This window comes from Pelodiscus sinensis, chromosome 21, assembly GCF_049634645.1.
Source record: "Pelodiscus sinensis isolate JC-2024 chromosome 21, ASM4963464v1, whole genome shotgun sequence".
NCBI lineage: Eukaryota > Metazoa > Chordata > Testudines > Trionychidae > Pelodiscus > Pelodiscus sinensis.
Genome location: NC_134731.1, coordinates 23,629,952 through 23,654,884, shown reverse-complemented (window position 1 = coordinate 23,654,884; position 24,933 = coordinate 23,629,952). Strand labels below are relative to the sequence as shown.

At 44.2% G+C, this 24,933-nt stretch overlaps 1 long non-coding RNA gene across 2 annotated transcripts in view; it reads left to right on the top strand.

Moving 5' to 3' along the window:
- Nucleotides 1-24,933, top strand: part of LOC112543555 (uncharacterized) — a 93,384-nt gene that overhangs the window by 22,356 nt on the left and 46,095 nt on the right. For both annotated transcript variants that reach the window (XR_012897080.1, XR_003086780.2), the window contains exon 2: nucleotides 16,954-17,077. This is a non-coding gene — a long non-coding RNA (uncharacterized LOC112543555). The remainder of the gene's footprint in view (nucleotides 1-16,953; nucleotides 17,078-24,933) is intronic.

The following is a 24,933-nucleotide window of genomic DNA, read 5'->3' as shown; positions in this document are numbered from 1 at the left end:
TTTAAGTGAAACATAAGGTTAACTTCAGCTCGGCTTCCCCTGTCATTGCCTAAATTCTCAGGAGGAAGTAACATTTTTGGAGAGAGACAAGAGCGGGCATTGTACTGTGGGAAGTGTGACATAGGACGGGGCTGATCCCCTCCCCCCAAAAACCTATGGAAATTAATCCCTTTTCTTGACTTGTTAACTAGTTGTTAGTCTGAGACTTTGAAGGAACTCCTCACTGACTTCATCGATGTATTGTTTCTGCCAAATCAGGCTACGGGCCTGTTGTTGAGATGTAATTGCCAGCTTGGGCTGACTTGCATGTGTCCTCTGTAATTGAGCAGATGGCTTTAAAACCAGAAGTGTGAGTGCGATGGTGGGAGGGATTAGCTGCCGGAGTACATACTGAGTGTCCCAGGTGGTACGGTGCTTAGAGGACCAGCCATAACAGCTGCAGATGCTGCCGGGACGACACTTCTATTTTCAGCACACTAGCTCGGTCAAAGCGTGACTGCAGATGTCCCTCCAGCATGAATGTAGATGGACCTAAGCACTCACTGGTTTACAAGGATATGTATTTTTAAACAGGATTAGATTCCAATTTCCTTCCCTGTGTTGCCTTGTTCATGTATGGATCCCAAGGGGGAACTGAGCTGCGGTTAACCTCTTTTTTTCACTTGGAATCCAGCAGTCTGCGCTTGCCTTGTACTTTAACACAATCGTGTTACTGCTGCTTTAAATACCCAAATGGCCAAGCTCATTTCATACAGGCCTGGCCCTCTTGCTGAGCCCTGCTAATGAAACGTACTGGGGCAGTAGTTGGAACAATCGTAGAAGTCAAAATTTCTTCCGATTCCCTTCCTAGGTAGCTTCCAAATGCTGACCTCTTGTCTTGGCAAGAAAGAGAGGAATGTAGCACCAATTAATCTAGTGGTGTCCTCCTCGCTCCCCGTTCCAGTTGAACAGGCAAGATTGATCAACTCAAATCTTGATAACCTCTCTTCATGGTATTCACATCACCAATAGAACTCCTAGTTTGTTGCACTGCCTTGTTGCTGAAAAGGAATTTAAGAAGAGAATTTAATAAGAGTAATTTTTCTGTAGGGGCAGAAGAATCACTTAATTGTTCAATATAGGGTCAGCGAGATTTTTGACTGCGCTCCAGATTTGGACCCAGATTAAAAAAAACGTTTAGGTTTTCTTATATTCAGCATTGCGATACCTAAGGCTATATCTACAACTACAGAGATTTTGCAGAAAAACGGTCCACACCGCAGGTGCATTTTTGTGCAAAAAAAATCGAAAAGAGGGGGTTTTGCGCAAGAGTTATTCCTCTTTCTACGAGGAATTACACCTTTCTATGCAAGAGCTCTTGTGCAAAAAGGTGTGTGTGTGGACAGGGAACTGCCTCTTTTCGCGCCCCCAAAAAACCCTATAGAAAAAAGCACAGGTGCTCTGGTGGCCATTCTGTGAATAGCTATCAGCGCTTTCTTTCGAGAGAGCGTCCATGCAATCTGGATGCTCTCTTCCACAAAAGTGCAGGAAGTTTTTGCGGAAGATCTCTTCTGCAAAAAGCTTGAGTAAGAAGCATGCAGTGTTGACGTAGCCTAATGGGTTTAGCAGCCATGTCTACTCTAGGGGACAATGTCAAACTAAGGTAAGAAACATAGGTGACCTGTGGAAGCACATGAGAAGTGCACCCCCCACATGCTCCCTGCTAACATTTCAGTTGTTAAATGGGATGCTCCCTCATGTTCCCTCCCTGTTCCTCTGGGTAGCTCTCCCTGCATTTCAGGCACCAGTCACCTGTGGTATGCAACTCCAACCATGTGATTAGTGTAGCTGGAATTGACATACGTTAGTTTGAGCTGCCACCACATCTCCATGGCGGGGGTCAGCAGGAGACACCTTCCCATGGACTCGCCTTACTCTTTTCAGTCCAGTGGAATACTGGAGTCGTCAGGTACACAATCAGTGGTCCATTTAGCGGCTCTTTACTAGACCCACTAGACGAACCCCGAGAGATGGATCTTGGCAGTACCGATCTCCCAGTAAGCATAGACAAGGCCTACGTTTCATTTTCTTAGCCTGAGACAATGAGGCCAAAACACTTACCCACAGAACAAATTTTAAGCATGTGATTAAAATTGGGCAGGGCTAAGCTTTGAGCTATGCAACAGCATTTTCCTTTAAAGTGGGGGGGCATGCTGGCCAGAGGAAGTCAAAGGGTGAGATTTTCTCACAGGCCATTAGCCAGCCAGAGTTCTGGATGCAGAACTGTCTGCTGCCTTCTCTGCCCAACCCAAACCAGTTAGTGCGTCCCTTAGGGACTGCTCATTTCTTAGAATAGAATCGTAGAATACTAGGACTGGAAGGGACCTCGAGAAGTCATCGAGTCCAGTCCCCTCCCTTGACTTATGCTTAAGTTGATTGGATGTACATTTTTTCAAGAACGTAGGACTATTTTGAGACCTATAACTGATGAAGTGGGTCTTTGCCCACGAAAGCTTATGCTCCAGTAAATCTGTTAGTCTATAAGTCAGACTAACACGGCTACCCCTCTGACTCTGATAATCAGGACTCTGTTTAATGCCCTTTAGCTGGTCATACAAAATTGCCAGTCACTTTTAAATAAATAGTCAGGCTGTTTTCAGTGGGTTGCTGGCACCACTGCCATGACATCAGTGCTGGACACAAAGCACAAATGACCTATTTCTTTCAAATGTAGAGAAATCCTTTGGTTTGAAAGCACAAAAATCAGAGATGTAGGAGGGAGAATAGTATGGCAGGAAGGAAAACATTCCCTCCCCCATTCTTCATTTTTTCTCCTCTGCCACTAGATATCTTTTCAGTTGCATACAGGTTTTTTTTTCCCCCTTAGATGTAAGTAAACAGACTGTTTCCCTGTAAGATATTAGCTACAGTTTGTCACCCCATGCAGCATTCCAGTGATTTTGTAGCAAACCGCATGCTGAGCTGCTGGAGTACAGAACGAGTGGCAGGTGGCTGCACAGCTTCCAATTACAAAAGGGTAAAGCGAATGTCAGTCGTACATGTATGTAGATATAAATCAGGGAGGCGATAATGGAAAAACGTTCGTTCTTCAAGCCAGGCAGCACTATAGGCTTAGTTTCCGCCTGGAATTAGAGCTCACCATTTTTACTGGAACTTTCCCGTTAACTTCAAAGTGAGCATGGCACTTCGAGCCCATTAGGATTTCCAGAGGCCCTTGTTGCTCTTGTCAGATGTGACAGGAGCAGTCCAAACTGCCTTGGATTGGACGGAGAATAATAGAATCATAGAACACTAGAACTGAAAGGGACCTTTGGAGGTCATCGAGTGCAGTCTCTTGCCCTCATGGCAGGACTCAGTACCATCTAGATCATCCCTGAAAGATATCTGTCTAACCTGCTCTTAAATATCTCCAGAGATGGAGATTCAACAACCTCCCTAGGCAACTTAGTCCAGTGTTTAACCACCCTAAGGCAGCAGACTCTTCTGCATCCAGAACTCTGGCTGGCTAACGGCCTGTGAGAAAATCTCATCCTTTGACATCCTCTGGCCAGCATGCCTTCCCCCCCATTAGAGGAAAGTGCTGTTGCATAGTCAAAGCTTAGCCCTGCCCAAATGTTTCTTGCGCACAACTAACTTGCCAAGCGAGGGATGTCTCAGAAGCACCTCTTTAGACTCTATCATTGATGGGATTTACATGAAGCTGCATCCTGTGATTGTATGAAAGGGAGAGAGATCAGTAAGCCAGCTGGAAACTCCTGATATGTCACTTTCATTGCCGAAAACAAAACTGGCAGAATTCAGTCATCCATTTATTTCAGTAGTCTAAACGTAAGAGCCGCAAACAACCTGATCTGATGCTAATTAGCTTCTTAGCAATACCGAGGAGTTTGAACATTTGAAAGTGGCCATACTTTCCAGTTGTAGCAAGTGGAGCATGCCAACTAAATGATCAGAACAGGCGGCACTGATAGATGAATATAATAAGATTCCAGTTAGGTGAACATGCCCTTTGTGTGTTTACTGCCTATATTTAATGTGGCTGTAGACATTGTTCCCTCTGATGTTTCCCATCTGTCGCGAATAAATTTCATGTGCACCAAGGCATGTGTGGATGTGCACCACCAGTAGAGAAACATGCGGCTAGCTGTGGGCGCTCTGCTACTCAGCTGGGCGGCATTTGAACCTCTCCTGGGTGACTGGCCAAGTTCTCAGCTGACAGGGAACACTGGCAGTAGATATAATTTCAGTGACAGCCAGGTAGTCTGCTCTATTAGGGCGCTGGACTTGGGTTCAGGAAACCTGGATTTTATGTCTGCCTTGGCCTTTGACTTGCTAGTTGGCCTTGGTCATACAACTTCCCCTTCCCCAGCCTCTGTTTCCCTATGCCATCCTTTGCCTGTGTTGTATACTTGCATGATAAGCTCTTTGTGGGCAGGGCTGTCTCTTACTAGGTATGTGTACAGAGCCTTCTACAGTGAAGGTTCATTTAGGTCACGGCTACTCAACTTTGGAAGCCCCGGGAGCCACAATGATACTCACAGTACATGCCGAGGGCCGCAACGTAAGTGTGGTTGCATAGACGTGCAAATATATATGCAAATAGCTTCTTTCACATGGACGGGCCTGAATACAAAGATTAAGGCCAGACTATACAACATGCAGGCCCCATTTAAGTCAGTTCTGCTGATATTAGTAAAATGCAATAGTTTCCCGATTTCCACCCATCTGACAGCACTTTTAATGAGCAATGACAGTCCAGGAATTTAACTACTAAAACGCTTGTCAACAGAAGACCATTATATTGACTACTTTTTTGGTTTGGCTCCCACCCGCAGGCCGTGTGTTGAGTCCCACATAAACACAAACTGCGCTGCGGGTTGCAAACAAACAGACCTCGGGCTGCATGTTGATTTAGACCTTCAAAGCACTTCTATAACAGAGTTAGAACTATTGTTCATCTGAAGAAGTCGTTTGTGCCCACAAAAGTTCACGATCCCATCGACATTTTTTTGTTAGTCTCTAAGGTGCTGCAGGATCATTCATTGTTTTTTACATTTTTTTTTTCTGTTACAACGGACTAGCAGGAAGACTAGTGACAGTACCCCATTGTAACCAGTGTCATAGGCATGCGCTGTGTGTGTGTGTTTGCTATATGCTAGAAGAGTAGATGAAATTGGATAGTGGGGGAAGTAGTTTAGCAGTATGCTAGAAAACAAGTGCTTATAGCAACGAGGAAAGAATAATACAAAAGATTGTGACGGAATACGAGTCTTGTGCCCCCTGTATCTAACGATGCATTATTCAATGCGGTATGAATCTGAAATACAATAGGCAATTTTTGAAAAGGAAAAAAAATCAATAAACCATAAACAACTACATTGTATTAGTAACAGCTTTGTATTTGATGTCAACGGTCTCTCAAAGTATGTGCTTTGGGACCTGGCCGTTCTAACAGTGATTTCAAACCATTTAGAACACTCAGACCATGTGGAAATGCCATAGCTTTACAAACGGCTGGAAATGTGCTAATTAAAAATGCAATGAAAAATTGTGAAGTCTGGTTGAGCAATATATTTGACCTGAGGTCTCTCAGAAGAGTAATTTCTGCCTCAAGGTGCAGTAAAGTCACTGAAGCACAACAACTACATCTCTTTCAGACTCAGATCAGAGAGAGAACATGCATGCCTTTGATTTTTGTGTTGCTATTCAAAAGAGAACTAAAAAAATTGTCTAATGTGTGTGCTCATAATGACAAAAGTCTGTCTCCCCCCCAGTCTGACTTTTGAAAGACAAAACCTGTAGTATGTATAAAAATTATAGTCATAATCAAACAGCAATTATAGAGAGGGTTGTTACAAAATCTTTCTGCTGTCTGTTTCTTTTGAATACAATCTCTCTTCAGAGAAATGAGATGAATGCACTGGACTAGATTTCAAGAGTTGTGAAATCAGTTCTCAACTATGCCACAGATTAAGAACGGCCATACTGGGACAGACCAAAAGTTCATCTAGCCCAGTATCTTGTCTGCTGACACTGGCCAATGCCAGGTGCTCCAGAAGGAGGGAACACAACAGGTAACCCTCAAGTGATCACTCACCTATCTCCAGACAAACAGAGGCTAGGTACACCATTCCTACCCATCCTGGCTAATAGCCATTGATAGACCTAACCTCTATGAATCTATCTAGGTCTTTTTTGAACCCCGTTAAAGTTCTAGCCTTCACTGTATCCTCTGGCAAGGAGTTCCACAGGTTGACTGTATGCTGAGTGAAGAAAAACTTCCTTTTGTTTGCTTTAAACCTGTTGACTATTTCATTTGGTGATCCCTAGTTCTTATATTGTAGGAATAAGTAAATAACTTTTCCTTCATTCTTGCCATACCACCATCATAATTTTATAGACCTCTATCATATCCCCCCTTAGTCTCCTCTTTTCTAAGCTGAAAAATCCAAGTGTTTTTAGTCTATCTTCATATGGGACTGGTTCCAAACCTCTAATAATTTTTGTTGCCCTTTTCTGTATTTTTTTCCAATACCAATATATCTTCTTTGAGATGAGGCGACCACATCTGTAGATAGAATTCAAGATGTGAATTCAAGATTTGGGGTGAGACTTTGAACTAGTTACCTCAGGTCCCAGCTGTAAATTGGGGATAAACATAGTCCCTTTCTCTGTCTTGTCTATTTAGATTGGTCACCTTTAGAAAAGGAAAACTTGTCTTGGACCTATCAACTGCACCTAGCACAAAGAAAGTCCTTATCTTAAGGTGCTACTGTAATATGAATAATAATATTTAAGCAAGACCCCTCCGCACTTTTCCTCCTCTGCAGAACTTTAAATTCTTCTGTTCCTCTTATTTAGAATTATAGGGTTGGAAGAAACCTCAGGAGGTCACAGAGTCCAGCCCCCTGCCCAAAGCAGGACCAGCCCCTATTAAATCAACCCAGCCAGGGCTTTGTCAAGCCGGGACTTAAAAACCTCTCAGGATGGAGATTCCAACCCCCTCCCTAGGGAACCCATCCCAGAGCTTCACCACCCCCCTAGGGAAATAGTTTTTCCCTAATATCCAACCTAGACCTCTCCCTGCAACTTGAGACCATTGCTCCTTGTTCTGCCATCTGTCACTGAGAACAGCCTCTATCTTTCCTCTCTGAAACCTCCCTTTTGGAAGTTGAAGGCTGCTATCTAATCTTCCCTCACTCTTCTGCAGACTAAACAAACCTAAATCCCTCAGTCTTTCCTTGTAAATCATTTGTTCTAGCCCCCTAATCATTTTGGTTGCCCTCCGTTGGACCCTCTCCAATGCATCCACATCCTTTCTATAGTGGGGGCCCCAGATCTGGATGCAATAGCCAGATGTAGCCTCACTAGTGCCGAATAAAGGGGAATAATCACTTTAGATCTGCTGGAAACACCTTGGTTGTCTGTTCTGATTAGGTGATGTGGATAATGTATGTAGAGGAGAAGTTTGTATTTTTGCAGACAGATACCCTTGCCACAAATTCCTTTAAGAGATTACCAGTTAATTAAAAAAACAGAACAAATAAACCCACAGGCTGAATCTGCTATTTTTTTGGGGGGTGGGGAGGAGGGAGAAAGGAATCAGAGGAAATGTAGGTTTGCAGATCTTGACATTAGTGAAGGCATGGTTTAAGGGCTTAGTGCTACTCTTCAATAGGCAACATGGCCTACAACAGCATTTGGGTGGCAAGAAGCCATTGCGAAGTTAGCTCTTTGATTTTATTTTGACAATAGGAATAGGAACTGGGAACTTACCTCAACTTATGCAAAACTGAGAGCCAGGAAACTAGAGAGTTGCATGCTACTCACTGAGTAGCTACTATTCTCCCAGATTTATTTTGTTAAAGCTCTTTTAAAGTATTTTCCCCCCATTAAACCAGTGAGGTTGTTTTTAGGAATTGGTTTGCAGAGGACCGAATCTGTAAATTGGGCCAGGAGGTTCAGAATTCCTTCAGTGGTAATGGGATCTTGTAGTGTTCTTTTTTCATATGCACTTTCACCCAGGGAGGCAATATCATGATCCCCATTTTACAGACAGGGAAACTGAGGTACAGAGGGATTAGTATGATGTGCTGAAGTTCATTCAACAGAAGCCAGATACCCTGAATCTCATTTCAGTGCCTCTCTTTACCAGCTCTGTCTCTGACTGTGTAATACCAGTGGAGTTCCATACTTTGTGTCTTGTACCAACCTCAATGCATTCTTAGAACTCAATCATTGACTAAACAAATGTGTGTGACAAAGTTTGTGGACATTTCCAGTCTCTCTTCCTCCCCCACATAGATAGTTACCACGTTTTAAAGGGATAGTCCCGTATTTAAGCCATCTTGCAGGTGTCCTGATTTTTTTCCTTAAAAAATGGGCAAATGGTTCCAAATTTTCTGCCTCCACCTCATTACACGTAGATTCTGCTGAGGGCCAGCTGTCCTCCCACCAGTAATGAGTGGGGAGTGGTGCCAGTAGCCACTTAGGGTACGTCTAGACTATGTTTTATTTTCTAAAGGAGATCTGCAAATTCGGTGCTAATTTGCATATCATCTTCCCATCGCTTTTTCAAAAGTGAAAGTAGTCTGGATGCATTTTTTTCGAATCCCGCCCCCGTTTTTCGAAAAAAACATGTAAACCACATTTTTTAGGAAGAGCATTTTTTCGAAAAAGGTTTTTTTTTTTAAAAAAAACCATGTCCAGACTACTTTCACTTTTGACAAACCTGCTTTCGAAAAAAAAGTGATCGGAAGAAGACATGCACATTAGCACCGAATTTGCATATCTCCTTTCGAAAATTAAACGTAGTCTAGACGTACCCTTAGGGAGGTGGGTCTGCAAAACTGGTGGAAGGGAGAAAATGCAGTGCATGGGGCTGGACACGCCCCCTGCTGGTTTGTCCACTCAACCCCCTGCTGTGTGCCTGCTCTTGGTAGAAGACCCCTATCCCACTTCTGGGTCCTTCCAAGCCCACCACTGGGCTGGAAGTGCCCATGTAAATACTTCCCCTTCCGCACACACCTTTTTCTGAAAGAGCTCTTTCGGAAAAAGGCTTCTCCTCGTAGAATGAGGATTACCAATGTCATAAAACCCCTCTGCTCTTTCTATTTTCTTTTGGAAGAACGTGATTGCAGTGTGGACGTAATTGAAGTTTTTTCGGAAAAATAGCTGTTTTTCCGGAAAAAACCTGTAGTGTAGACACACCCAGGCTACGTCTAGACTGGCATGATTTTCTGGAAATGCTTTTAATGAAAAAGTTTTCTGTTAAAAGCATTTTTGGAACAGAGCGTCTAGATTGGCACGGACGCTTTTCCGCAAAAGCACTTTTTGCGGAAAAACGTTTGTGGCCAATCTAGACGCGCTTTTCTGCAAAAAAGTCCCGATCACCATTTTCGTGATCGGAGCTTTTTTGTGGAAAATAAATCTCAGCTGTCTACACTGGCCCTTTTGCGCAAAAGTTTTGCGCAAAAGGGACTTTCGCCTGAACGGGAGCAGCATAGTATTTCTGCAAAAAGCACTGATTTCTTACAGTAGGAAGTCAGTGCTTTTGCGGAAATTCAAGCGGCCAGTGTAGACAGCTAGCAAGTTTTTCCGGAAAAGTGGCTGATTTTCCGGAAAAACTGGCCAGTCTAGGACACAGCCCCATAGTTTAGCAGTATATGGGTCTGCCATTCAGGTGCATTAACCAAGAAAGAAAGACATTTAAAAACAGTGCATATGCACATGCATACACATACTCCAGTTCTTAGCTCTCTTTGGGATAGATATCAATGTCAAATTTAAGGCTGGAAAGTCATCCTGGTTGACAGGACACTACTGTGAGGAAACTCATGTATCCAGCAGTCCCACTGACACCATCAGGTGTTGTTTATGCATGTTCAGAGTCTAGATGTCAAGGTAAAACAGATGCAGTGAATGGGATATGCCAAAAGGTGTGATAAGAGAAGGATTAGCTGCAAACATATTAAAGCACCATTTGGTAACTGAAGTTAAATGACCAAAAACAAACAACCCCCCCCCCCCCAATCCCGCCGTAAACACAAAACCAAAGTCTAATTTAAATCAGAGCAGTTTTGCAGTAAAGGAAGGCTCCTTAAAATCTGCAATATATGTTACTGGACATTTTTGCATTCGGGGTTTCCAGAACATTCTATGCCATTGGGGTGAATCTGAGGCTAATAGGCCACATTTTCTAGGGTTTGGTTCTAAAACAGAACCTGTGGGCTTAAAGAGACCATTGTTTGAACAAACGATCCTCATTCCCAACCAAAGATTGCCACATTTCAGTCAGCAGCAAGAATTTGAGTGGGAGAAGCTTCTTTTCCGCTCTAAAGTAGTCCTATTGACAGGACAAATGTGACATTTCTATTTTCATAATCATAGAACTGGAAGGGACCTCGAGAGGTCATCGAGTCCGGACCCCTGCCTCCACAGGAGGGTCAAGCACCATCTAGATTGTCCCCGTAGATGTCTGTCCAATATGCTCTTAAATATCTCCAGCGATGGAGATTCCACAACCTCCCTAGCCAATTCATTCCAGTGTTTAACCACCCTGACAGGAAGTTTTTCCTAATGTTCAACCTAAGCCTCCCTTGCTGCAATTTAAGCCCAGTGCTTCTTGTCCTAGGACTTTTGTTTTAAGTGCTTCCTGGAAGAAGATCAGTTTTCACAGATAAAAATCTCACAAATAATTGATCCTGTGGCTGGAGAAAGCTCTAGCACTTCAGGGCTCTCACATATCTTTAATTTAAATTGGTCCAGCTCTTATGAACTTTGAGGGGGAAATCATTTGAGTACAACTCTGTAGATAACCATAGGCATGGGAAGTAGGTGTGGGGGTTCTTCACCCCCCCCCCAGGTTTTCCACCCGAATTCCTCACACTCACGAGTCCCACTGGCCTTGCTGGCTTGAGGACCTGCTGGGGTCCTGCCACCTGCTGTCCATGGGGTGCAGGCTACTGACCCTGCTTCTGCTATGGGTCCTGCCACTGGCCCAGGACTCCACAGCTGCCTTTAGCTATGGCTGTAATCCTTAGTTACAAAAGAGGAGAAAATTAGCCAGTTCAGACATGATTTCCAAACCCCCAAACAAAGAAAACAATAAACCCTGATGGACTCTTTATCTAAACTTTTCCCTACTTTCATGTTTCAAGAAGTCCATTCTTGGAGAGAGAAAGCATCTCCCATCTCCCTCAATACCTGGGAGAAACTGCTCTGCTCTCAAACAAAGGAGAGAGAAACCCCTCTGTCCCCGTTTGAAATTTCTATCTGCATTTGTATTGGCTGATTGCCCGAACCCCCCTGGCCAATACCTTTGTTTGTTAACCTGAGTTAACCCTTTAGTCATCAGGAGCTGGTCAGCACTCCTCCTGTTCATGACAAGGAGGTTGACTGGAAAAAGGTCCCTTCATATGACTTCTCTTCTATGCATTGATACAAGCAAGTGACATACTACGGTCCTGGCTGTACCTATTCATTCAACCACCCCCCTTCGGTCTCATTCATTATTCTGTCCTCCCATCCATGTCTTACTCGTGGTTGGGGTGTTCATGTTCCATCTCGCAGGAAGGCGGTTTCAAGTATCTCCGGTACCTACTACTTACGAGTGCCTGTATTTCAGTAACACTACCCATGTTTTTGCCAAGTTCACGTACAAGACCGTGAACGTATAAGCAAGTGTCTGCTTTGAGAGAGCCTGTCTTTTGCTGACTTTGGTTCAGGTCTTACACTAGCCCCAGGCTTTCTCTCTTTGCTACAAGACACATCGAGCCTACTTTCAGAGTTAATGCCTGTGGTTCTTCACTTGAGAAATATGATTCATCTGGCAGATGGGCTGCACAAGATGAATAAAGAGTGTGCTGCAGGGGGAGCAAAAGGTTGGCTAAAAGGACATTAATGCCAACGTTTTCTCAGGCCGGTAATGACCTTACTGATGGGAGAGTGTATGCTCCTGATTCTCCGCATGCACGCACTGGAGTAAAAAGCCACGTGACATTGGTGAAAGTCAGAGAAGTCACTTATTTTCTTAAATAGAGCACCGTTTCATTTGTACATAGTAGCTCTCGGAAGAGATCTGGCCATTTGGAACTATGCCAGCAATCTCGTATGTACTCTCAGAGTTGTTGTCAGAAGAGCAGCGGTACAAATAAGAAACCTCTTCCCCACACATAAAAAGCCCCCCAGAGCTGGCCTGCAGAGCTGGGCCTTGATTTTTGTTGTTGTTCTGTCCAAAGTTCAGGATGGTTGGGGGAAGGGCCTCTCCCTTTGAACCACTGATCTCATCTCCTCTACTAAACACCACTGTGGTTGCATTTATAATAACCTTGCAAGTGCTGGATAGTTGATCAGAAATACAAGCATGCAGCCTTCCTTTCTCCCTTCCTCCCTCCCTCAGAAAGGTATAAAGCAATTAATCAAACTAGTCCTTACCAAAGTCCACCTGCAGGAATATAGATATTGCAGTTCAGCTAAGAGGAATTTATTACTACTTGGCTCCTATTTTTCTCTCATAAAACTGACTGACAGGAGGCATCAGTTTAACAATTTCTGCAAAGAAAGCGGAGAGTTTTTTCTTAGTGGGGAACAAACAAGCCTTTCAGAGAGTGCAGATCACTTCCTAGATCCGGAAGAAGGAGAGACCAAGAGAATCGAGTGCAAAGGGTGAACTGTTGCAGAACTGTATTTCTATCCAGTCAAGGACTCATTCCCAGGCAAAACTTAAACAACGAACAGCAAGAAAGAGGAGAAAAAAATCTTGTCAATTTATGTCCATGCAAATAGGCTAATAGTGGGCTGTAAGTGCCCAGTGCTTAACTTTTGATGTCATTAAGGTGTTGAATGTAGCATCCTAACCAATTCATGTCTTTGTTCAGATCTTGATTAAAGATGTCAAATTTGCAGATAAAATTGACAAGGTTTTTTCCCCCTTTTTTTCCCTCCCCATCCCCTCTTTTTCTGCTATTTATTTGAACCTCTGGACCCTTTGCTCCATTCATCTGGAAGTGGGTTGCACCCACGAAAGCTCATGATACCATCTACATTTTTTGTTAGTCTCTAAGAATCTGCAGGGCCTTGATTGTTTAAGTTTTTTCCATTAGGGTGCGTCTAGACAGTGGCGCTATTTTGGGATACAGGTGGTATCTCAAAATAGCATTTCCTGTTTCTTAACAGCATGCCTGTTTTTTCAAAATGCAATTATTTCAAAATGCTTCTTTCGAAATTCCAACGTCCTGGTAAACCTTGTTGTAATAGTGGTTTATTTAGAAATAAGCTTGAAATAAGCTATGCATAGCTCAAATTGCGTAGCTTATTTTGAGCTAGCGTCATTGTGTAGATGCACCCTTTCAGACTAATATGGCTACCCCCCCTGAGACTTTTATTTCCTAGCAAATATTTTCTGTCATAATGGCATTACTGGACATTCTAGAAGACTGCATGGAAGTTAAAAACTTAAAATTTTTTGCTTCATTTACTAAAAAACCTGACTTTGACCATCTCTTCCCAGCAGCAGAGAGCAAAATCTTATTTGACTCACTTCAGCTTAGCTATTCGCTTCTTTTTCCCTAATGTTCATGTCCCCCTTGTCTCTCCCAGCATAGGGTCATAATGATTGTTTGACCACTTGCTTCATAGTATTGTTGTTAGGGTATAAAGTCTGGCTAAAGTTTTTTATGCCTTAGGTAAATGTGAACCATTTGAAATAAGCTTTAAAAAAAATTTTCACCCCAGAAAAATAGTCTCTTCTTAGATATTGTTGTGGAGATGCGCACATAGCTTGCATAGGAAAAAAATGTTGAACTGTACTTAATACACACATTTGTCTTAGAAAATGTATTGCATGTAAATAAGTCCCTATTGATCGTGTATTTTCCGTAGATTTATCAGCTGTTTCCAAGTTATATTGCACACTTTCATGTAACTAGCTATCTAATTTTATTTAATTAACTTGTATTATTTGAATTAAGTCTTTTGAATATAAGTTTGGCATTGGCTTGCTACCTGTCAAGCAACGTCAGCATGATTAAGATCTACGAGCTAGAGAAAAAGGATATCTCGTGGGTGAGGTAACAGGCCTGCACTCTGGAGAGTGAAGTTTCATTCCTGGCTTTTTTTTTAATGGGAGATGGGCCTTAATTCATTTAATCTTTTTGTCCTCATCTATAAAATGACGATAGTGACACTTCCTACCTCAGCTTTTGTGAAGAAGTGTTGGTTAATGTTTGTGGGACACTCTGAGCTATGCCTGAGGTTGAGCTGATGTGTAGTAAGCACACTGCCGGAGCTGTTCCATAAGAATCCAAAGCCCGGTCTGCACTAGAGAATTAGGTTGGCTCCGCTCTGTTGCTCAGGGGTGAAATACTTTTGTTCTAAATAAGTGATACTCTTGGTTGCTAAGTACCGCTGCCAGAGTGCACAGACTTGCAGGGTCTGGACATCAATCAGACCTGCTGAGGTGGGTTGATAGGTGAATCCACATAGGCTACGTCTACAGAGGCATGATTTTCCGGAAATGCTTTTAACGGAAAAGTATTCTGTTAAAAGCATTTTCGGAAAAGAGCATCTAGATTGGCACGGACGCTTTTCCGCAAAAGCACTTTTTGCGGAAAAGCATCTGTGCCAATCTAGATGCGCTTTTGCGCAAAAAAGCCCCGATCGCCATTTTAGCCATCGGGGCTTTTTTGCGCAAAACAGTACTGTGCTGTCTACACTGGCCCTCTTGCGCAAATGATTTGCGCAAGAGGGCTTTTGCCTGGACAAGAGCAGCATAGTATTTCTGCAAGAACACTGACGATCTTACATGAGATCGTCAGTGTTCTTGCGGAAATTCAAGCAGCCAGTGTAGACAGCTGGCAAATTTTTCCGCAAAAGCAGATGATTTTGCGGAAAAACTTTCCAGTCTAGACACAGCCATAGGGCTGCATCACCACACCTTGTCTAAGGATGCAAAATTTGTGTGAGGGACTCACTTCAAGGGGATGCACATGGATAGACTAAAAGGGAGGTGGAAGTGTAGCCCAATATCTGAATGGGGACATAGGACGAATCTAAAATAGACTCTAGTGAGGCCACATCTGGAGTATTGCGTCCAGTTCTGGGACCCCCACTATAGAAAGGATGTGGATGCATTGGAGAGGGCCTAGACTGGGCAACCAAAATGATGAGGGGGCTGGAGCACATGACCTATGAGGAGAGATTGAGGGATTTGGGTTTATTTAGTCTGCAGAAGAGAAGAGTGAGGGGGGATTTGATAGCAGCCTTCAACTTCCTGAAGGGAGGTTCCAAAGAGGATGGAGAAAGGCTGTTCACAGTAGTGACGGATGGCAGAACAAGGAGAAATGGTCTCAGGTTACAGTGGGGGAGGTCTATGTTGGATATCAGGAAAAACTATTTCACTAGGAGGGTAGTGGAATCTCCATCCCTAGAGGTTTTTAAGTCTTGTCTTGACAAAGCCCTGGCTGGATTGATTTAGTTGGGACTGGTCCTGCCTTGGGCAGGGGGCTGGACTTGATGACCTCCTGAGGTCTCTTCCAGTTCTGATTCTATCCCATGGAGGTTTTTATATTGCTCCTCTTTGTCATAGTGTTTAAACACTTTTCAGTGTCACATTTGCCACTTGTTCATTCTTTCTCTCCTCTTATGTCTTTCCCTCAACCATGAGGACTAGAAATTTGCTACTTAAAAAATGAAAACCAAGATTCTCACGTCTTGCGGAATTTGGGCTTAAATGTAATGAGGATCATGATAAAATCAGAGAAGGTAGTTCACACTACTGGCTTGTAATAATCCATGAATAAGTGGTTCTGTAAAATTGGTAAGTAATGTGATGTCTGAAGTCCCCTTTTCAGGCAGATATTTCAACAGTTTTAAGGCTGATAAACAATTGTGTTAAAAGCCGGACTCTGCCATTCTTGCTCTTAGTAAGTGCCAGCTTGTTCGGTGAGCTGTTCTTTTTAAGCTTAATGAAATGACTGAAGTTGGGCCTCTATTCTCCTCAGATAAAGGTGGCACAAGCAGGTCTTTCAGTGGTCTTCACCTCAAGTCCCTGCATAACTACCTCAAGGTAGCACAGTAAGGGTACGTCTAGACTGCAAGCTTCTTTTGAAAGAGAGCATCGACACTTCAAAACTGGATCGAAAAAGTGGTCTGCTTTTTCAAAAGTGTCCAGGCTGCATGGACCCTCTCTTGAAAGAAAGCCCTGATTGCTGTTCACAGAATGGCCACCAGGGCACCTGTGCTTTTTTTGATTGCTTCTTCTTTCAAAAAATGTCCCTGTTCTGTTTCCACACACACCTTTTTTTGGGAAAGCTCTTTCGAAAAAGACGTTCTTCCTCGTAATTTGAGGTTTACCAATGTCGAACCCCCCCCTCTGTTCTTTCAATTTCATTTAGAAAGAAAGCGATTGCAGTGTGGACTCAGGTGAAGTTTTCAAAAAAAAGGGTAGTTTTTTCGAAAAAACAATGTAGTCCAGACATACCTTTAGTCAGTGGCAACTGGGCACAGGGCTCTGGTGTCTTGTCTCCAAGTGGCATGCTCTAATCGCTAGACAGCACTGCCTGCCCTAATGCAAGTAGAACCTGTATCTGATCTGACAGAATTTAAGCATGCAAATGGCAAATGAGAGCCTCTAGTCTCGGACACTATAATTACATACGGGGTGAACCGCAAAACAAATCATGCGCAAAAATTGAGTCAAGATTTTTTAAAAAAAAATACAGGCCTTTGTGGAGGAAGAGGCTCATTGTGTGGTAGGCTTTAAAATACAAAATGCATCTGTACATTGTGCACAAAAGAGTGGGAACCAAAGCATTACACGGCAGTAGCTAAATTCCCCTCTTCTCCCACAAACGCTCTGCACATTTTAATAATATTGGAGGATGAGTAAGGACATCATTGTGCACAATTTGTTTGCTGACTCCAGTAATAAAGCATTCTGCCCTTTATTTATAGGACTGCCTCGAGGATCTGACAGGAGGAATTGAGTATGCTGCCAAGATATTAAATGAAATTCCCCAGAAAGACATTCAGTGTTCTAAAAGAGCCTCAAAGGCAGGAAGGGAAGGGAACGGGCAAGGTAAGTCATACATAATGATCTCAGTTGGCGTCCATTGATCTGGTCTAGCATCCTTTTGAGGATGGAATATCCATCAAAGTCTTTTAAAAGTCATTCGCCTGTTCTGCTTACTGGCTGCTGTCACAAACACATGTTGTACAGGGGACAGGTTATCTGTGAAAAGGCCAGTTTCTTTTCCCCCAACTAAAGGAAAAAAGAAACACAACCTGGGACTGGTCCTGTCACAATGCACCTGAAATTCAGAGAGAAAATGAATTTGAAATACAGGGTTGTCTCTTGGACTTCGGGCCCTTTGCATTCCTCATTTCATTAGCTGGGGATTCTCCATGCGTCCGCGAGACCCCAGATAACACAATGGGTACCTTCAGCACCTCCTCTTGCGGCTGTTAGTGTTGAGACGGGATGGATTGCAATGAGCACTGTCTGGAGGATGACCACTCCATTTTGTGAAGTTCTCGGGATCTCTACCTTGGAACGGAACCGCTACCTTTCAAACATTTCCACAAATAAAACTCATCACAATGACATTCTTGGGTAAGGAAAGCCCAGCTTTTCACTTCGTATGTCTCTTTGGCTATGTCTAGACTGCAGGCTTCTTTCGAAAGAGGCTCTTTCGAAAGCATCTTTCGAAAGAGCCTCTTTTGAAAGATCGCGTCTAGACTGCAGGCGGATCTTTCGAAAGAGAAATCCGCTTTTTCGAAAGAGAGCACCCAGCGAGTCTGGATGCTCTCTTTCGAAGACGGCCTCTTTACATTGAAGAACGCCTTCTTTCGAAAGAGGAACTTTCGAAAGAAGGCGTTCTTCCTCGTAAATTGAGGTTTACCGCCATCGAAAGAAAAGCCGCGTTCTTTCGAAATAATTGCGAAAGAACGCGGCTTGAGTCTGGACGCAGGGGAAGTTTTTTCGGGAAAAGGCTACTTTTCCTGAAAAAACCCCTGAGTCTGGACACGGCCTTTGTGGTCAGAAGTGACCAGAGACCTCTGGATCTCAAAAGTAAAAACAAAAAGCAACAAAAATCTGGATGAGAGCAGTTGTCTCTGCACAATATTTCAGTCATGGCAGAATGACATATTTCAGTGTCATGAACAGCTTCTTGCAACTGTGTTCCAGCTGTTCTGTGCTGTCATAATGGCCCCCTTGGGGAAGAAAACCAGCCAGCATTCTTTATTGTAGCCCCATTGTGGCTCTAAATATTGCCAGTGCTGAGGTTTGTACAGACCTGGCCCAGGAATCATGGAACAACCAATGATTTTTTGCAGTATTTTTGTTGACATTCTAACCATATCTAGTGTCTTTTGGGTTTTTTTCCCTCCAAACCCTTCTTTTGGATTCATATGAACACATAAACTCAACTCTCTTTTAGGCATCATGGTTGCAGAGAAAAAAACCTTGAGAAAAGGACTTAAGGGCACAACAAGAAGCCAAAATATATTATTTGTGAAACATGTCATGATGCATAGGGAAGGAAAAGGGCCAGTTTATGATTTTTCAGCATCTAGCCTCTGTTTTTCAAGTCTGGGAATGGGTGACAGCGGGGTATATTTTATGATTACCTGTTGTGTTCATTCCTTCTGGGGCATCTGTCATAGGTCCCTGTTGGAATACAGGATACTGGGCTAGATAGACTTCATGTAGCATGGCTGTTCTTTTGTAGCCAATAGAGCTATCTTGCCCTTATTATATTCACTGCCTTTCTGTCGTAATATTCTGTCCTTATTGTATTCAGCAGTAATGTAAGGAACCTACAGACATCTATCCCATCACACGTTACTTCAGCAGTTAGCATAATGCTTGAGGCCTATGAATTTGGCATAGATAAATAACCTATATCACCTCCTACTCTATAGCTCAGGGTACAGAGGTGCAGTGTGACTGACTTTTTCATTTGAAGACAAATTAGCGGTATAGAGACCAGAGAAAAGGAAGGCCAAAAATACAAATTATGCTACTTCCATGTGGAATAGTTGTTGAAAGAATGCTCTTCTGGTAGCAACACTGAGAATACCTTTGACTGGTATAAACTGAAATTTTATGCTGCCATATAAAGGCATGCAATTTCCTTCCGACTTTTGGGCTTGTGATACAAGAACTGAATTACTAAACGGAAACAGCTTTAAACAGAATGCAGTGCTTATGCTGGAACTGAGACACCTGCCTAACGCCTTGGACACACCAGAGAGCTGTACAGAGTACAAGTTGTCAGTGTTTTCTGTAAAATCCATTTTGAACTAGGGCAAATAGTTCACCCTGTTCCACAAAACTTTCATAGCATTCGTATTGATAGCAGAGAGCTCTTTAACTCCTGACTGCTCTACCATTGTACTTTATCATGGACCAGCTGCACCTAAACTTCAACAGATGTTTCCCTCTTGCAGACAACCTCCATCAATGTTGCCCAAGCATATTAAGAGCAAATGGTGAATTGCTAAAAGTCAAACGCTGTCATCAAATGAGATAAGTGCCTTTTTATAACAAAAAACGGCAATATTAACAGCCTGTACCACTGTTTTTAAAATCAAATTGCAACAAATTATCCAGCATTTAATCCAATGTATACTTAGTACTGAATACTAACTAGAACAAAATACCATGGCAGTAAAACAAGCTGACTCACTGAAAAAAGAGAATTTGTTTCAGCTGGGAAATTGCCTTTGATCTGTCATTATTATTTCCATGCAAAAACGTGGGCTGGTGGTAAGCATCACACTGTGTGTGTGTGTGTGTGTGTGTGTGTGTGTGTGTGTGTGTGTGTGTGTGTAAGTGTAATCTGTTTCATATCCTGATATTGAGGCTACTGGAACTAATGATTTGACCAAAGAGTAAATATTATAAGGCGGGAAACTAATGTCCTACCATAATATCATAGGACTGGAAGGACCTCAGAAGGTCAGCTAGTCCAGTCCCTGGCACACATGGCAGGACTAAGTGTTATCTAGATCAGGTGTTTGTCCAGTGGAGCAATTCATGGAGATTCCACAACCTCCCTAGGCAAAATATGCTCGTGCTTAAACCTCTATCCAAACAACCACCTATTCTATGGAGAAAGCAACACACAGATCTCTTGTGGACCTATATTTTGAACTGCTTTGCCATAAAGGTCTCCTATGGCAAAGATAAAGAGGGCAGTATAGAAAAAGCCTGCTACTCCCAGGTGGGTTTTTCAAGCTGTTTCATAGAAGTAACTTGAAAATAACCCATCCTCCAACTCCCTTTCTCATTGGCTTCTGTGTCCCTCCATTTCATCAGGTATCTCTTAGTAAGTTCCATTTCCATTTTTTCCTCAGGGCAGTTTGATATATTCTTAAAGTTCAGTGTTCTATTGTCGTTATTGCTTGCTGCAGGCAGCTCTTTAATATCCACCTCCTGCACGTCTCCGGAACATCACTTTAAACCACTGCTTTATTATTTTTATTATTTAAAAGTGAATGCAACTCTTGGGAGCATGCCAGATAGACAGCAGCGGAGACAGAAGTTTATCCATGGAGCTGGTAATAGGCAGCCTCTAGAGCATAGAATATTAGTCTCCATGCCCGTTAAATACTCCATCTCTTTGCTGGCACCATCCATGGGTATCTTAGTGTGCTGGTCTGTCAGGATATGATGCAAAATAATGATGAATTGGCTTCAGTTCGGGGCCTGATTAGCCATTCGAAAATAAAATCTTTGGTCAGTAGCTACTCTGACCACCTTGTAGCTGTTGAATATGTAGCTTAAACAGTCATTGTCTTCTAGTCTTTAAAATCCACAGAGTCTGTAATGGAGTGTGACCCTGTCTAATCTAATGACCACCTCCTGACTGCATGGAGCTAACATTAGGGAGAGCTTTTTGCCAGCTAGTGGTAACTGGGGAGTGAAGTGCCAAATGTTAAATAAGCCTAGGGTTATTTTTAAGCACTGCCTGGTACCGGTGTCTCCCCAGAAAATCATAGCAGCAGCCAAAGGAAGCAAACAAAGGATCCACGTGTTAGAAGAAGGGAAACAAGCAGAGCAAGAATCCATGTTGTTAAAAGTGATAATGGGCCCCAGAGGCCTGAGACCTGATCCCAGAGGACAAATTGGGATGTGGCTCTAATCCACGTGGCTTAAGGGCACGATGACGGCTGCCCCAACCATCCTATGAATGGAAGATACCAGGGATTACTGGGCCTGGCACAGGGCGGCTACAGGGTCACCCCCCCGACACTCACCACACGGGTGGTGGGAGCTAGAGGGGCCCAGCCGCCTGCTTTGCTCCACTGCACTGACCGCACTGCCCCCTTCCAGCTGCACGCGGCTTCCCGGTGGCAGTGGGAAGCAGAGCGCTTGGGCCCACTCCGCTTCCCGTCCGCAGGGGGCAGCAGGCCGGCAGGGTGGTGCGAAGTGGAGCAGGCTGCCTGGCTGCTCTGACTCTTCCTGCCCTTGTGGTGGGGGAGGTGATGCCTCTGCTGCTAGGCTAGGCACTGTCATCCCCCGGGCTGTGTTGCTGGGGGTAGAGCAGGGGCATGGCTTGCAGAAGCAGTGGAGTGAGGACTGGACCTGCGTCAGGGGTGTTGCGCTAGGCCCCACACCTGGGGAGCTGGGGGAGAGTTGCCCCGGGCCCCACACTCCACTGGGGGCCACTTTGCCTGATCCTGCAGGATATCAGGTGCCTCCTGTGACATGCTTGTCATCCTCTTGCTCCCGTGAAGTTAGGATCCAGAGTCTCACTTTCCCAGGGCTCTGGGTTTGGTTCGTCACGCCATTAAAGTCAAGGCTAATGACGGCATTCACATCCAAAGAACACGAGAATTGTGGGCTGTCGGACCCTCGCTCGGTCCCTCTTTCGACCCCACCACCAGCTCCTCACTCAGCTCTACTGTTGACCCCTCTCAGCCCCACCACCAGCCCCTGTGCCTTGCTAGAATGTCAGCCCCCTCCACCCAGCTCAGCCCTGGCATCCCAGCTGGCTGCCAGTCCCATGCTTGCAGGGGAAGGGGTTTTTCAATCTCTGGGCCCTGCATGCAGGATCCTGGATGTTGGGCCCATATTTAGGGGGTGGTGAGGGGGCTCAGACAGGGGTAAAGGTTGTGTGTGTAGCTCAACCCCCCTCGTTCCAAAAAGCTGTTCACCTCTGGTCATTCTCATGGATGTCGGTTTGGATCCCACAAAGCTCATTCTGATCCAAACTCCCCCCTAGTTTATGGCAGTTTAAACCTGAGGTTTTGACTTTGGTCGAAGCCTTTCTTAGTTTTACTGCCGCTGCCCCATGAGTAGCTTTTCAGGTGACAGGCCATGGACCTGGGAGACCTTGACTCTTAGAAACTTGAAAAGTATTTGTAGATCAGTGCAACAGCTGTCTCCTTTTTCTTCAGAACTAAAAGATGTTAACTCCATTAAAGGCCTGGACTGTGTCTGAATGTGAGTTAGACTAAATGTGGCATCTGCCCTAAAGGGACCATGGCATAAGGGTATCTGTCACAAGGCTTGAACGCCTTCTGGCTTCCGGGCTTGTGCTCATCTTTACAAAATTAAAATAGAATCTGTTCAAGTACCTAGGCCTGAAATACTTGTGTGGTTTTAACAAAGCTAAATCACATTCCACTCGAGAGAGCAGAAAATCCTGTGAGAACACACTTGAAGGCAAAAGGTGGGGGAGGGAATAAAGAACAGCTTATTGGAGCTGGAGAAGGTAAACACCATGAGGGTTCTAGCCAGTGTTTCCTCTAATTTTTTCCACCTGGGGGTGGAATAAATTTTGCTATGTTCACCAAAGCATGTGTGGATGTGCACCACCAGTAAAAACACATACTGCCAACTGTAGGTGCTGTGGGCACTCTGCTAATCAGCTGGGTGATATTTGATTCTCTCCTGGGCTGCTATGTAAGCACTCAGGGAACACCCATTCTAGCTAAATGCCTTCAATGGTGTTTAATTATTTGTGGAATGGGAACTCGCTTTCCTGCAGAAGCAGCATTTACTGCATAAAACCTGCATATATCTCGACGTCTGCTAATTTGCAGGACCATCTCTGCAGATGCCCTGGACCTGTACATTGCCTCCGAGGGTTTCTCCATCACATTGCCTAAAAAGACAGGGATTTGTATTTAAAGGTCTTATTTATCTTCTTGCAATTAGCAGAGACTAATGGTTTATTCTGCTTGGACTGAATCTGGCAGCTCATTGGGTCCAAATAAAAATTCAAGGATTTACTCTGCCAAAGCAGGAGACTTCAAGGGTGTGTCTAGACTGCAGAGTTTTTTCAGAAAAATGGCCATTTTCCCGAAAAAACGTCACTTACGTCCACACTGCTATTGCTGCTGAAACACACTGGACCTTGGGCTACATATAGTTATCACAGCTTAAATGCAAGATAGCAATGACACTGAATGGAAGCTATCTTTTGAAAGAAAATAAAAAATGCAGGGGCTTTTCCGACATTGGTAAACCTCATTCTATGAGGAAGAATGCCTTTTCCAAAAGAGCCCTTTCAGAAAAAGGTGTGTGTGGATGCAGAAGAGGGCGTTTTTTTTTCAAAAGAAGAGGAAAAAGGAAAAATCACAGGTGCCCTGGTGGCCACTCCATCTATATGTAACCCCTCCTGTTGGCGAGCCCAGTGTGAGGTTATTCAGCATAGGGGAAGCTTGTGACTTCTTACACCACTGTGCGGGGAGGGCTAGGCCTGAGGCTGCTTGGTGTGCTCTGCGCTGTGTATGTGTGAGTGCACCTCAGACCAGACCCACTCCGACAAATCACCAGGAGCAGGCTTTATTCTGTAAAAAACATAGAAGAGGAAAACAGTTCAGCAGCCCCTTCTCTCAGCATGCAGCCTGTGTGCTGCTTCTAGCACAGTCCTTGGGCAGAGGGCACATCCTGGCAGGACCCAGGAAGTTCTCCCAATATGCCGCAGTTTGTAGTCCACAACTTATAGTTCCCAGGGCTGCTGCTGAAACACACTGGACCTTGGGCTACATATAGTTATCACAGCTTAAATGCAAGATAGCAATGACACTGAATGGAAGCTATCTTTCGAAAAAGCAGATGGCTTTTTCGATGCGCTTTTGCTCTGTGGATGCTCTCTTTTGAAAGAAGTTTTCTTGGAAGATCTCTTCTGAAAAAGCTTCTGTTGAAAGAAGCCTGCAGTCTAGACGTATTCTGTAGAATCTCGATCTCCCCCATCCCCTCCGGCCAGCCTCGCTGCCCCCGATCTCCCCCATCCCCTCCGGCCAGCCTCGCTGCCCCCGATCTCTCCCATCCCCCCGGCCAGCCTCGCTGCCCCCGATCTCCCCCATCCCCCCGGCCAGCCTCGCTGCCCCCGATCTCCCCCATCCACCCGGCCAGCCTCGCTGCCCCCGATCTCCCCTATCTCTCCCAGCCAGTCGTGCTGCCCCCGACCTTCCCTATCTCTCCTGGCCAGGGGAGAGACAGGGGAGGTCGAGGGCAGCATGGCTGGCTGGGGGAGATCAAGGAGGTCGGGGGGAGCAAGGCTGCCCATGAAGCAGCCAAGCATCTGCAGAGCGGCAGCTGACGGGGAAAATACCTTGGACCCCGCAAGGTATTTTCCGTATTATCCGACATTTCGATTATCTGACCATCCTTTGGTCCCGTTTAGGTGGGATAATCAAGACTCTACTGTAGTGACTAAATGGCAAACTGGAAAAATTTACTCTTGAGGGCTAAAAGCTGGAACTCCATTGAAGTGTAACTCTGAAAAGGCTGAAATCACTGTTCAGTCACTCAATGCATTAAGTGTTTTCCCTCAGCTGGTGGTTCCTGTTTTAAGCAGTTTTTTCTACTTTAGCCATAAATAACTACAAAGACTTTCTGTTGAAGCAAATGATTTTGTTCAGCCCTAAATGATTTTCTTTATTTTTTGATTGACTGAACATTTTGACAAATTT